Here is a 12,559-nt window from a genome sequence, read left to right as displayed (position 1 = left end):
TTGTTTTCTTTTTTTTTAAATTCAACCTGCTTTTACATTAAAAAAAAAATCTATATCACTACTGCACTTACTTTAGCAAGTTCCTTTTTCTAAAAAGAGAAAAATCAATATTCTCCCGTGCACAGCTGATGGAGGGTGAACTACAGGAATCATCATTAAATTGCAGCTAGGCTGTCTGTGGAAGAGAAAAGGTCAATATTTTTCTAGAAAGAAAGCCCTCTGCTTTCCCCTGGGGAGGCAGGAGAATGCAGCAGTGGTAAATTACTGGATTTTCTGCCCAAGTGATTGCCGGGGACAGCCCCTGCTCCTTGAACGGAAATAGCCTCCTCTGTGGCGTTTCTTTCTCCTCACTTTTCACTCTCGCAACTCCGAAAGGGTCTCCCTTGGCCCATGCCACTTGCTAACTGCTGCTCTGCGTGGACTGCCCCACTGGTCCACTCAGTAACGTAGGTGGTCAGCTCTGAGGTTGTCCGGGGGGCTCAGATCTCCCATGCCGCTGGGTCAGTCAGCACAGGCAGGGTCATGCCGAGGTAACAAAAACTCCCTGATTTTAGTGACTTACAGCCACCAGAGCTTAATTCCTGCCCACACTACATGTCCCCTGCAGGCTGGCAGGGTCCTCTGCTCCTTGGAGTTATTCAGAGACCCAAGCTGAAGGAGACCCCTTCCCAGCATCTGCCTGGACCACCAGAGCGGTAAAGAGGGAGCGAGGTACGTGACGTCTCACTCTTAAAGCTTTGGCACAAGAGCCACACGTCACGTCTGTTTACCCTTTGCTGGTGAAAATGAGGCAGATGGCACCCACACCTTCCAGGTGCCTGGAGGGAGGAGAGAACTGGAAGGTTCATGAATAGCCCTGCTGGTCTCCAGGGCCACCAGTCCAATGGCTTGGAGCGTCAGAAAGACTCAGAGAGGCTGTCTCGCCCTCTGTCCCCTGGCTGGGTCACCTGATGATAGAGCCTAACTGGCCAAGTCTATTTCCCTGCTGTAAAATGGGAATATTTTTATCCTCATTTAAAGTTGAATAGTGAGGAATAAATGAAATATAGTAAGGTCCATAAAGCCCCTATATGGTTGGCACGTGTCAAAAACAAATGAAAGTTTCTTCCCTGTATCTCGCTGCTACGTAACTGCTATGGGGTTCAATGTGTAAACATGTACGAAAGCACTCTACTAATTTTAGGTGATAAGAAAAAAGTTAAGCGACTATAAATAAGCACGTTGAAAAAGTATTCCAGTATTTGAGCAGAAGTGGCTACAGAAAGTCTTGGAAGGCCAGCGGCAAAGAAGAACATGTGTCAATTGTTTAATCACATCTGATGTTTATTTATTTAAAAATAGATGGATTTTTACTTCTTCTCTACTTGTGATTTGTTACCTAGAGTGCTGTCGTCTCCCCATCCTTCGGTCTAGATTATTCTTTGTGTCTCAGTTTCTCTCCGGTGTTCGCCTGCAAAGGTGGCCTGTACCTTCCCAGATTGTGGCATTTATCACATGGCATCGCCTACAACGTTAAGTGCCTGGGGGCTATTTTTGAGCATCATTGTCTCTCCATTTGCCTTTTCAAATGAATGAATGGATAGCATGTACGAGTGTCTGTCACGGTCTCTAGCACTTAGTAAGTCCTCAGCAAATGGTCACGAGCCTCCCTTCCCCTTGGATAGTCTTTAGGGGTGGACAACCAGATCTCCAGAATTCACCATTTAAGCTCAATATACTAAATTCTATTCACAAGCATGGTGCTCGTCAATGTCCTTCATAAGATATTACCATCATTTCGGACGAATGGCTCAGAGGATGTCTAGCTATTTATTTCCTGTGAGTTATGATGAACTAGCAAAGCCATGGCTATTTGAAGAATGGCTAAAGGCATTCAGGAACAGTGGGTAAGCAGAAACTCCAGTGGGGTCAAGAGAATGCCACAGAGGAAGGGGGCAGATAGCTCTCTGATTTTTTAAGGAAGCATGTAAGTCGATTTAAATAGCAGTTCCCTTCATAAATGTTTGTTGAGTGAATGCAGAATTTTACAACTTTCCTAATTAATTGGCCAGCGGATCTGGGGAGCTAGGCTGAATTTCCACTTTGTGAAAAATAAGAGATATAAACTCAGTTCCGCGAATTACCTTATGCTGTGTGGTCAGCACTGAGTTATACCTTACGGGGGGTCAAGTCCCACTCTAGCATTTTTCAGATGAGAGGACTGGTCCCACAGAGGTCACATGAACCCAGATTTGGAAACTGCAATTTAAACATCGATTCAGAGTCTCTTGATCCTTTGTGGTCCCTCTGAATCTGGGTGAAGAGCCGAGGCCAACTCTGGGCTGGCCAGGTCTCCTTCCATCTATCTGGTTGTTGGGGGGTATCTCAAAAAAATCTGCCTCTGGAGGGATGGCTACACATGAGAGACAGTCCCCCCCCCCCGCCCCCGCGAGATCACCCCTGGATTTTCTAAGTCACCTTTGCGGCGTGCTTTACCTCGCGGCTGCCTTGTTTCGTTCAGATTCACAGACATCTCAGATCCGGGATTTTGCTAGAGAGGTTCGAGTTCACCAAACGTTCTTACTTCTTGGGCCAGTTGGTCTCAGGAGGCAGGAAGAGGTCATGCCGAAGGTTCCTGTGTGAAACTGACGCCGTGGGAACCGAGGATGTTCAATGTCGGAATCCTCACAATCGGGACTGTTCTCATCAGCAGAGGGCAAGAACAAGCGTCCCTCTTTAGCCCCTCTGTTGGCCGTTTGTCCCCTTTCCCCCTGCTTTTTTTTGTAACGACACTTTGAAAGGACTCCTTCCGTTCTCATAGGAATTTCACACTGGCTTCCAGTGAGAGCCTCCACTGCCCTCTCTCACCCACCTAGTGGAAGAAATGCCTTACTCTCAGAACCCCTGCCCCATTTTATCAGTGTTCCCCTGTGGGAGACTGCATTTTTTTTTTTTTTTTTTTTGCATAATAGATGAAACAGGTGATGTGTCTCTGCTGCCTTCCCCACTGTGAGGTCTCATAGGTGACAAGGTTAAGGAAGGACAAGGCTGAAAGGGACCCTCGAGTCCATCCTACTCAACCGGCTCATCTGACCAATGAAAATACCACGGTGCAAAGAGTAGGAATCAGTGCCCCAGTGGCAGCTCCCTGAGCCGCCCCCAGGTGTCCCGATTCTCCGTGAGGAGGGGTGAAGGGCGCTTAGTGCTTGCCAGGTGTTGTGCGGGTCTTCTCATTCCATCCTCTCGACAGGAAGGTTCTTCGCTGTCTCTGTCTCGGTGAGAGGAAACTGGGGCTTGGAGAGCTGGAGGCAATGCAGGAGCAGGGTGGGGCTGGGTCCCCACGTCAGCTTGCAGAGTGAAGACTCCCCACAGCCAAGTCACCTCGAGGTTCCTGCAGGGAATTTCTGCAGTGGGCACCAGTGCGTTAGCCTGTGCGTGAATCCAGCAAAGCGCACGTAAGCTCCTGCCTAGGATGAGACCATTATTTCTTCAACTGATAGAGCAGTCGACTAGCAATTAGCAGAGCGTGATGTATGAAAAAAGTGAACAATTTTGTCATAGGAATCTCCTGGATGCAAAGCAGAACCTAGATTCGAGCTGAGGGTAGCAGTAACGTGATTCATCTCCCTCTTTCTCTGGAACAGTCACTTTACCAAGTGAGACAGTGGATAGAATTTCCTTCTGTCTTTAAATTCTCTCTCTCCCTCTCACAGATTCCTGCAGTTGAACTTGAGAAGTTCAGCTAGCTTGGGACACAACCCCACTGTTATTTGATAGTCTCACAGCTGAGGGGCGGGATCGCTGGGTATGTGAACCCCTCCTCATGGCCCAAGCTCGTTTCGTGGGCTCCTCCCCACTGTCCCACCAGAGCTGCCTGTTCTCCAGGTCACCACACTGGGCTCATTTAGCTCAGTTTGGCATTCAACACACATGACTTCTGATTTCTGCCATAAATCTCCAGGCGTTTTATGGACCAATAACGTCCAGTGCGTACATGAACTGTTCTACTGCTCAGTAATTACCAATGACCTCTGTCCAGGACCTTTCTCCATAAAGAGGCCACCTCTTTGGGGGCAGTTCTGCTGTCCCTTTCTCTCCAAGGTTGTAGGTGGAACAACCAAGTTCTTAATCAGCCAGCCCGCACAGGGCACCTCAGTGTCACAAGCCAGGTCAGTGTCTGATGGAGCAGTAATTGGGCAAGGTGATGCATCGACTCTGATTAAAGACCTGGGATGAATCAAGATGAAAATTGACATTTAATTTCTTTCCGACAAGCTAATCTTGTGGACTGAACTCAAAGGCGAATTGTCTTCTCTTTCGATTTGTGGAGCAGAGATCGTGGAAATGGTGCTCATGATGGAAGTGATAACACTGAAAAAAAAGTGGCTAACATTTCTCTCTCAAATCACTAATATTTGATCAAACATGGACCCATGAGATGATTTAGTGGAGTTACAGTTCCTCTCCGCTTTTTTTCTCCTAACAGAATCCCCCCAGATCCTTTTAGGACTCAAGAATACTTCAAGTCCTATATGACTGCCCATCCATGATGGGTCCTGACCACTTCTTAAACTCCTCACTTACTGCCTGGACCAACCCCCAGCCAGTGGGAAAATGACCCTTTGTGATGCAAAACACAAAAATAAAAAGTCAACAAATAACCCAAACCCCAAACAAAACAAAAAGAAAACCCTGGTTGATAACAACTCAGGTAGAGTAACAACGTGCTTGGAAAAGCACCACAAAATGTGTGATTTTTCCCTAATTGAGCTGACACCCTCTTAAAAAAAAAAAGAGGAAACAAATTTATGTGATAATTGTCTTTTTGATTGTCAAAAGTGAAATAAATAATAGGAAAACAGTGACTCATCAGTCAGTAAACTAGAATGCTGTTTATTTTTCTCAGAACACACACACACACACACACACACACACTGACCTGAAAATCTCCTAGGCAAAGTGACTCGGAGCAGCCTGGGTCCTCTGCTCTGTCTGGTCGTGGGGCCGGCGGGCGAGCACTCGGGAGAAGTAGCAGCCTTTTATCAGTAGATGGGGGTAGAGCAACACAGATGGAACTGGCCGGCCAGCCAGGTCTGGAACTTTGTCCCCAATGCATGTATGCATGCTCCTCACCACAGGGAAGACAGGAAAGACACCCAGAAGCTGCGAATCAGATAAGATGGACTTTCAGATCCGTGTCGCACGAGGACACGTGAGAGCACGGGAACAGCAAGGCACATGCAGGACACTACTTCCTGCCAAGCTATGCGTTTCATTCTGCACTTCTTCGACCCTTTTCCCGTTTGCCCCGAGAATACTCACCAGCGGCACTTTCCGCTGCAGCGTTCACCCCGAGATAACTCGCGGACGACAGTCCTAACCTCACCCCCAAAGTCTGCCACGAAATATCTTGCTTTCATTATTATTTTCGCATTGCTCTAGTATGTCTATAATCTTTGGAAATAAATGACATCATTCTACTTATAGCATTCTGTTTTTAGTAGTGGTATTTCCATTTTCCATTTACAAAATATAGTAAATTCTTCATCGCTGAAAATGTCAAATCCTAGAAAACGGAGCATTCCTACACGTGCTGTTAACATTGTTTTCTGACGGTCATCAGCCGAAGATTCATTTGATAAATCCAATTTATGTACACATTTCTGTTATGTTAGGATTAGAGACAAGTTCTGTTTGGACATAACTCCACGAACAGTTTTATATCTTATTTTCATGTTGAAAACCAGTCAGATTTGCTTCGGCCTCAAAGAGCATGTTTATGTAAAATTAAGTTAATGCTGGCAGTGAGCTGCACTTTTTTTTTTTTTCTAAACGGGAAATGGGTTAATTTGGTTAAGAAATGATAAGACTATCATTTTTAGTTTTATTTCTCGCCATCCTGTTGTGTGTTCTCTTTTTCCATTTCTTCTCGTCTTATTCTCATCCTCTTTTCTGTATAGCTATAGTTCCTTTTGTAGCCATCACATTCCTTTTTCAGGAGGGTCAGGTATAACAAAAATTTTAAAAATAACTCTAAATGTTCTTGTGGAGTGTCTGATTATGATACTTTTTCTCCAAAATATGGACGGAAACGAAGTCATAAAATTTGCAGTGCAGATTATCTATTTTCTTTGGAAGGAAATCAGATACAACGTCAAGTATTGTTTTGGTATTAGTTAAAATATATCCTGGCATGGATGTCATATAATAGAAGCAATAAGAAAATATATAATAACTTCAGATATAAGACTCAATCATGCTCCTCATCTCCTGTCCTATTTGTCAACATCAGTGAATGAAAAGGTTCTCTTTTAATGAATGAATGAATCAATTTATTTTCCTTATCCTCATTCTTCACTTTTCTGTTCAATCAACACTCTTCCCTCACAAGCAAGTACGCTGAGGCACCACACACACACACACCCATACATACATATGTGTGTATATATATTGATCAGCATGTGTTCTTGGACTATAAGTATTGTCTTTGAGCCTGTTGTCTCATTCACGTAAGCAGTGTTATGTTCTTGACCTCCTCCTGTCTCTTTTTCCACTCGGTGTTGCGCCTCAAAGATCTAGTCGTGTTTCTCCGTGTACTTTGCCATCTCTCGGTTCCGGTTGCTTCAGAGGGTGCCATCCCTCGCATTATTCTCTTCCGTTCCCCAGCGAGTGGACACGTAGGCTGCCTGTCACTCTCCACGTCCCGCACAGCGAATGCGGTGATGAGCGTCCCTCCCATGCCTCCTCGTGGGCCTGTGTGAGGGTCTCTGGAACACGCACCCCTGAGAGCATAGGGCGCAGCTCTGGCTAATTCGATGGCTCCCCAGAATGGCTGCATCGTTTCGTGTTCCTACCAGCAGTGCCTGACCCCTCGTGTCCGTGACCCTGACTTAATGGTCGTGTCTAGAGCACAGAGACCTTCTGTCCATTTACCCAGACATCCTTTCGCATCCCTGGCTAGATTTAAAAATAGTCTTCAGAGGAGTTTTGTACGTTCCTTAAGTAACTTCCCAGCTATTTTATAATTTTTTGCAGCTGCCCTGTCTTTTTCTTTAAGTTGTAATTTCTAGTTGTTTATTGCTGGTGTAGAAAGATGCTGGTATTATTTTTAGTAATTGGTTTTTGCATTTAGCAAGCTTTCTGAACAATCTTAGTGATTCTAATAGCTCATCTAGTTGTTTCTTTTTTTTTTTTTTTTTTTTGGTAAAGAACATATTGCCTGCAAATAACAACAGTGTGCTTCTTTATCCTTACATATTTTACTTATATATCATTTTTAAAGTACAGGCCAGGACCTCTCATGCTATGTTAAGCAGTAGCAGTAATGATGGGAATTTTGCTATCATTTCCAGTCTAAAGGAAATGCCCATAGTTTTTCTATTAAATTATGTTTGCTATAGGCTTTTAGTATATACTTTTTATCAATTTAAGGGAGTTCCTTTCTGTTTCTAGTGGGGCGAGATAATTTTCTGTATCTATTGAGATGATCAGACAGTTTTTCTTCTGTGGTATATACCACATAGATTTCTCAAATGTCCAACTATCCTTACATCTTTGGGAGGGATGTTGTTTTGGTAATGCAAAACAAAAAGGACTCTGGGAAGAGATCCTTGGTAGTACATTTTTTTGATACATCGAGCTAGTTCACTTAGCATATTAAATATTTATTTATTTAATTCAATTAATTTTTGTTTTGATCCGCTCCATATCAGGCCCTGGGCCAGATACAGGAGATAATCTTTTCATTTCGGCAAAAGTGAGTCTTTTCAGATTTGGCCCTAAAAGTAGCTGTGATTCCTACTGGCTGTCAAGCCTGTCCGATGGGATGATAGAGAAGCAGCAAGGCCTCTGTTGACTTTTGTCTTGGCCATAAAAGGTAGGTTGTCACTTCTGACTGCCATTGAGAAAAAGAGGTAGCTGTTTAGGATATTAAGAAAGTAGCATGGGACGTAGAAGCTAAATGAACCACTCTGCGTACAGGCTGGACTTCTGTCCAGTTTCATGATCAATAGCGTATGGATCCTTTGCTGAATTGTATTAAGACTTAAAACATACCAAATCTCCTTGTTTATTGCTCAGTTATTTGGGTCACTTCGGCACAATTATAAACCACATAGAACTATAAGCGAGCACTCGGCAAAATAAGTGTTTTTGAATCCCACCTGAAAACTGTTCAAACAATGAAAATATAACTCATTCTCAACCAATTATTCTTTTTCAGAGAAAATATTTAAACGTAACACATAGTATATACTTGAAGGACGCATCCCGATAGAGTCCAACTTTGACCTTGAGCGACAAGCTTAGAGGCAAACTCCACAGTGACTAACCACGCACACAAAAGTATTGGATTGTATGCGGTCAGGGTGGTCTTCATCCCGAAAATAGGGAGGGAATGAGAGCTTAGAATACTCGAGAGGAAGTATTTTTGTGTTTTCCAGTTTCTCCTCTCCCCTAACTGGATATGCAAATGGTCCATCTGCACAAAGAGCTCACACCCATGGTTCTTCTCTGCTGTATTTGTATGCAGCAGAGGCGTGCACGTGCGTGGATTCACGCCAAATCACACAGGCTCTGTTTCCCCGCAGTGAGGTCTCCGTACCCCCACATGGAAGAGGAAAACGGCTTTTTAATTGTGATGCTCTTTCTAACGTTGCCACGCCGTCTTCTGGTAGTTTTTATTCAACCCGTCAAAAAAGTGGGGGACAGCGGCACCTGTTAAAGGGGGGCTGTCGAAGGGGATTTGCATGAGTTTGGGTGTGTGTCACACTCAGCTGGGGCCACTTTGTTCTGTGTGGCTGGAATATTCTGCCTGCGTGCGTCTCCTTCACCGGAGTCTCAGACATTAATTTCATTTCAGCCGCTCCCCCACAGCGAGGCTGCTAAGTACAGGCTAGGCTCTGATCCTCTGGGAAAATCTCTCCATGGTCCAAAATCCTTGCGGGGATTAGCATCTCAGCCAGTATCATTTTATATCGCCACACGCGCTGAACTAAACTACTGGGTAAACTTGCCTTAATGATTGTCGCTAATTCTCCCCTTTCCTACTTTACAATGACTGCAGCTTGCGGAAGACCTCACGTTGCCTGGGGGAAGTGAAGGCGTCAGGGAATCAAGAAACCTTTGCTGGGGAGGTGGCTTTATGCCTGAGTCCCGGAGAGGAACCAGGGCAGGCCAAGTGCAGAAGGGGTACGGGCGCTCCTTGCAGAATAGGTAGGAAGCAAGGCATGAGGGCAGGGGCCTTCGGGGAGGTGGGAGCGACGCAGCGTGGGACAGTGGGCAGGCGGACCACGTCGGCTTTTGTCCTCACTGCCTCGGGGTGCTCTGGCAGTCTCCGAAGGACGACCTCTGCATGCTCTTTCGCCTTTGGCTTTCTCATTGCATGAATCTGTCTAGTTGGCCTCTCTCTTTATAGCAGGTTCGCCAGAGGTCACTATTTCTCGAGTTAAAAAAAAAAAAAAAGCTAAACTTGGAGTATTTCTCATGCTTTAAGTTAGAATCTTTCCTCCCTCATCTCTTCTTACTTAGGCAATCCCTTGTAGTACTAGCCTTAAATGAGACTAATAAAGAAATAAATTTGTTGAAGGCACAGGACTTTACCATCCTCTTTTTTTTGGTTGGATTCTTGAAAGCAACAGTACTGAGTCATGGTGTCACACCGTATGAAAGTCAGGAAAAGAGTTAACTCTCGGGAGAAAAGAGGGCAGATTTCATCTTTGAGCTCTATGCTAATTTAATTCTTCTGTCCAAGTGCTCAGAGTATGTATGACTTAGATTCATGGCGACTGCCCCGATCATGAGTTTCGGCCTGGGTGACTGTGGTTTATCGAGTGTGCAATACAGTGAAATGCGCACTGGTTGGCAGAGGGCATTGGGTTCTTGTAAAGGAGAGATCAGGGAAAGGAAAACCAATATTTATTGAATACCTACTATGTGCCAGGCACGGAGAGGAGCACTTCGCATGCAGTATCTCCGTCTGTCCTTGCTGCACTCCCGTGAGGAGCGTGTCACCCTCCTCAGCCACCAACAGTGTCCTGGCCACAGCAATCCTCACTTCTCAGACAGGGAACGTGAACCTCAAATGATGAGGAACCGACGTGACGTGGCGGCCAACCCAGACCCACTTTTCAGCCTTTCATATGTGAGGTGCGTGTCACTTAGACTTGCCTGCAGCAGAAAAGTCTATGCCTTTAAACCCGTGAGTCCATGCTCCCTCATTTTAACCCTGGGGGGTACACTGTTACACCCTGTTTTTTTAAAAAAGTAGGCCAGAGGGCTAATGAGTGGTAGATCAAGGGCACGGCTCCAGGGCTCTTGACTTCGGTCTTCCAGTTCGGGCTATTTCGTTCTGAAGGCTCAGCACGCACAGAGAACGTGGTCCGCTCGCGTTTGTCCCAGCGGCAGATGTGGTGTCATTACCCGCGGTGCGCAGGTGAGCATCCTGAGGCCAAGGCAGCAACCCCTAGTGACTTTCCCAAGGTCAAGCCCTAGAACGCAGCGTGGCCAGGACTAAACTCCCATTTTTCCGAACCCGATTTCCATTCTCGCTCCATTCTACTCTTAATGTGAATAACTTTTTTGATAAAAGGTAGCTTTTTGAAGGGTGTGCGTGAGGACAGCCGGGGCCCCGCGGAAGCCAGGCTGTTCGGTGATGAGTTTCAGGCGCACGCGCTGCTCCCTGACATGCTGCTCTCCCGGCCCAAGCCTCTGGCAAGTCCCCAGAGCTGCCTCACTTCCCATCATTGGCGACCTCGGGGCTCCGGGCACAGGGACAGACGTGGTCCTGGTGTCATGGCTGGTGCTCCGGAGAATCTAGTTCCGTTTCTGCCTCCAGTGAACAGCGAGACATGGAGCAGTCCGGTCACCTGGGGGCTGTTGTCCTTTCTCACCTGCGAATCGGGGGGCCTGGGCCAGGTGACCGCTAAGGTTTTCTTCTGCTTAGAAATCATCTGTAACAATATTCACTAGTACCTCTCCCCAGCACGGTGTGACCGCTCTCTGCATGTCGAACTTCCATTTTCCCCTTTCCTACCTGACCTTTTTTTTTTTTTTTTTTTCCCTCGCCACCGTGTGAGCTCAAGATGGGCTATTACGTTAAGAGCAGCAGTAGAATCTCTGTGCATGGCATTTTTTTTTTTTTATCCAGCCCCGGTGATGAGAGATTTGTATTTTAAAACCGATCGCCCATCCTGTTAAAAAAAAAAAAAGTGTCAGGTGTCTGCACATCAAATAGCGACGAGGTGGATTAGGTGGCCGAAAGTACTTTGCAAACCCACCGCCACATAATCACGTCGCGGAGCCGCTGTGGCCTTTACAGAGCGGGAGCTGACACCAGCCATATTCAAACACCATGAGATACGGTATCGCCGGGGACAGAGAGTGAGTTTAGCTAATAATGAATGACATATCCCATAAAATACCATTACCCAGTGTTCAGGGCCCAAGACTGATGACATAATTATTAGGAGACTGGGAGATTAAGATATAATTTAAAAAAAAAAAACATGACAGGGGAGGGTGTAATTGGGGAGACAAAATACACAGGAAGTTTGTAATTTACATGTCAAAATACCTTTTTCATGTTTTGATTGGATTAGACGCTGCCTTTCCACTCCATTTATCCCGGCTTCAATTAGAGGCCGCCCAAGTGACATCTCGACGTTCATATTCCTGACACTCGCAGCTCGCAGGCGCTCCCTAATTCTAACCGACAGGAAGGGGGAAAGGGAGGCTCGCTTTTGCCTCCGTCACGCACTTTTTACTTAACCCCTAATTTGTTTCTAAACGAGCCTGTCACTGCGGTTCACGTGGCTTTGTGCTGGGGCCCGCAGCCTGGTTCTGGCGGAAGCTACTGGCGTCGCTGGATGTGCCTCGGCCCCCACCGGCCCCTGCAGGGCTGAGTGTGGTGGTGGGTGGTGGTGGTGGTGGGGCGGGGGAACTGTGATCCCGTCTTAAACAGGGCAGCGTGGAAACATACTTTGAGGAGCTGGGGAGACGGTATCAGCATCATTTTTTTTTTCAAGGTGTCTGACACAATCTCCCCAAAGCAGAGGACGTGGGGTGACAAATGCTGCCCTTGTCCCTCTTTGTCCCTTTCTTGCTGGGCTTCACCCGGAGGCAGCCTCCACACAGTCGATGTGGCTGCATCCTCAGGTTTGTATTTGCCTCGGATCTCTCCGCTCCTTCCTCTCAGAGAGAGACACGACCGGCCGAGGCCCACCTGGAAGCCATCAGCGAAGTGTTGAGCTTGGCTCCGTTTCCCTTCAGAGAGTCTCGCATCTACCAGTCTGAAGGGATCGGGTCCCCGGCTGGCGATTCTAATCACCTGCGGGATGAGAGCCGTTACCGTCTCCTCATCCGTTTGATGGAGGAGCCTTCGTTTCTCTTTGATCATCTTCACAGCAAGTGCAATGATACGGTTTCATAGGCCCTGGCAAAAAAAGTAGCCCCTTAAGGTCTTCTGTATCATGGGTGACAGTGAACATCGCCAGCTGACACTGCCCATCAAGGCTTTGGCTGCAGCTTTTGAGAGTTAAGACGTGGCTCAAAGAAAGCCCAGGCCACACGAGTGCCACCCGGC

Source organism: Rousettus aegyptiacus, unplaced genomic scaffold, assembly GCF_014176215.1.
Source record: "Rousettus aegyptiacus isolate mRouAeg1 unplaced genomic scaffold, mRouAeg1.p scaffold_m13_p_14, whole genome shotgun sequence".
NCBI classification, from domain to species: domain Eukaryota; kingdom Metazoa; phylum Chordata; class Mammalia; order Chiroptera; family Pteropodidae; genus Rousettus; species Rousettus aegyptiacus.
This window is presented reverse-complemented; position numbering follows the sequence as displayed.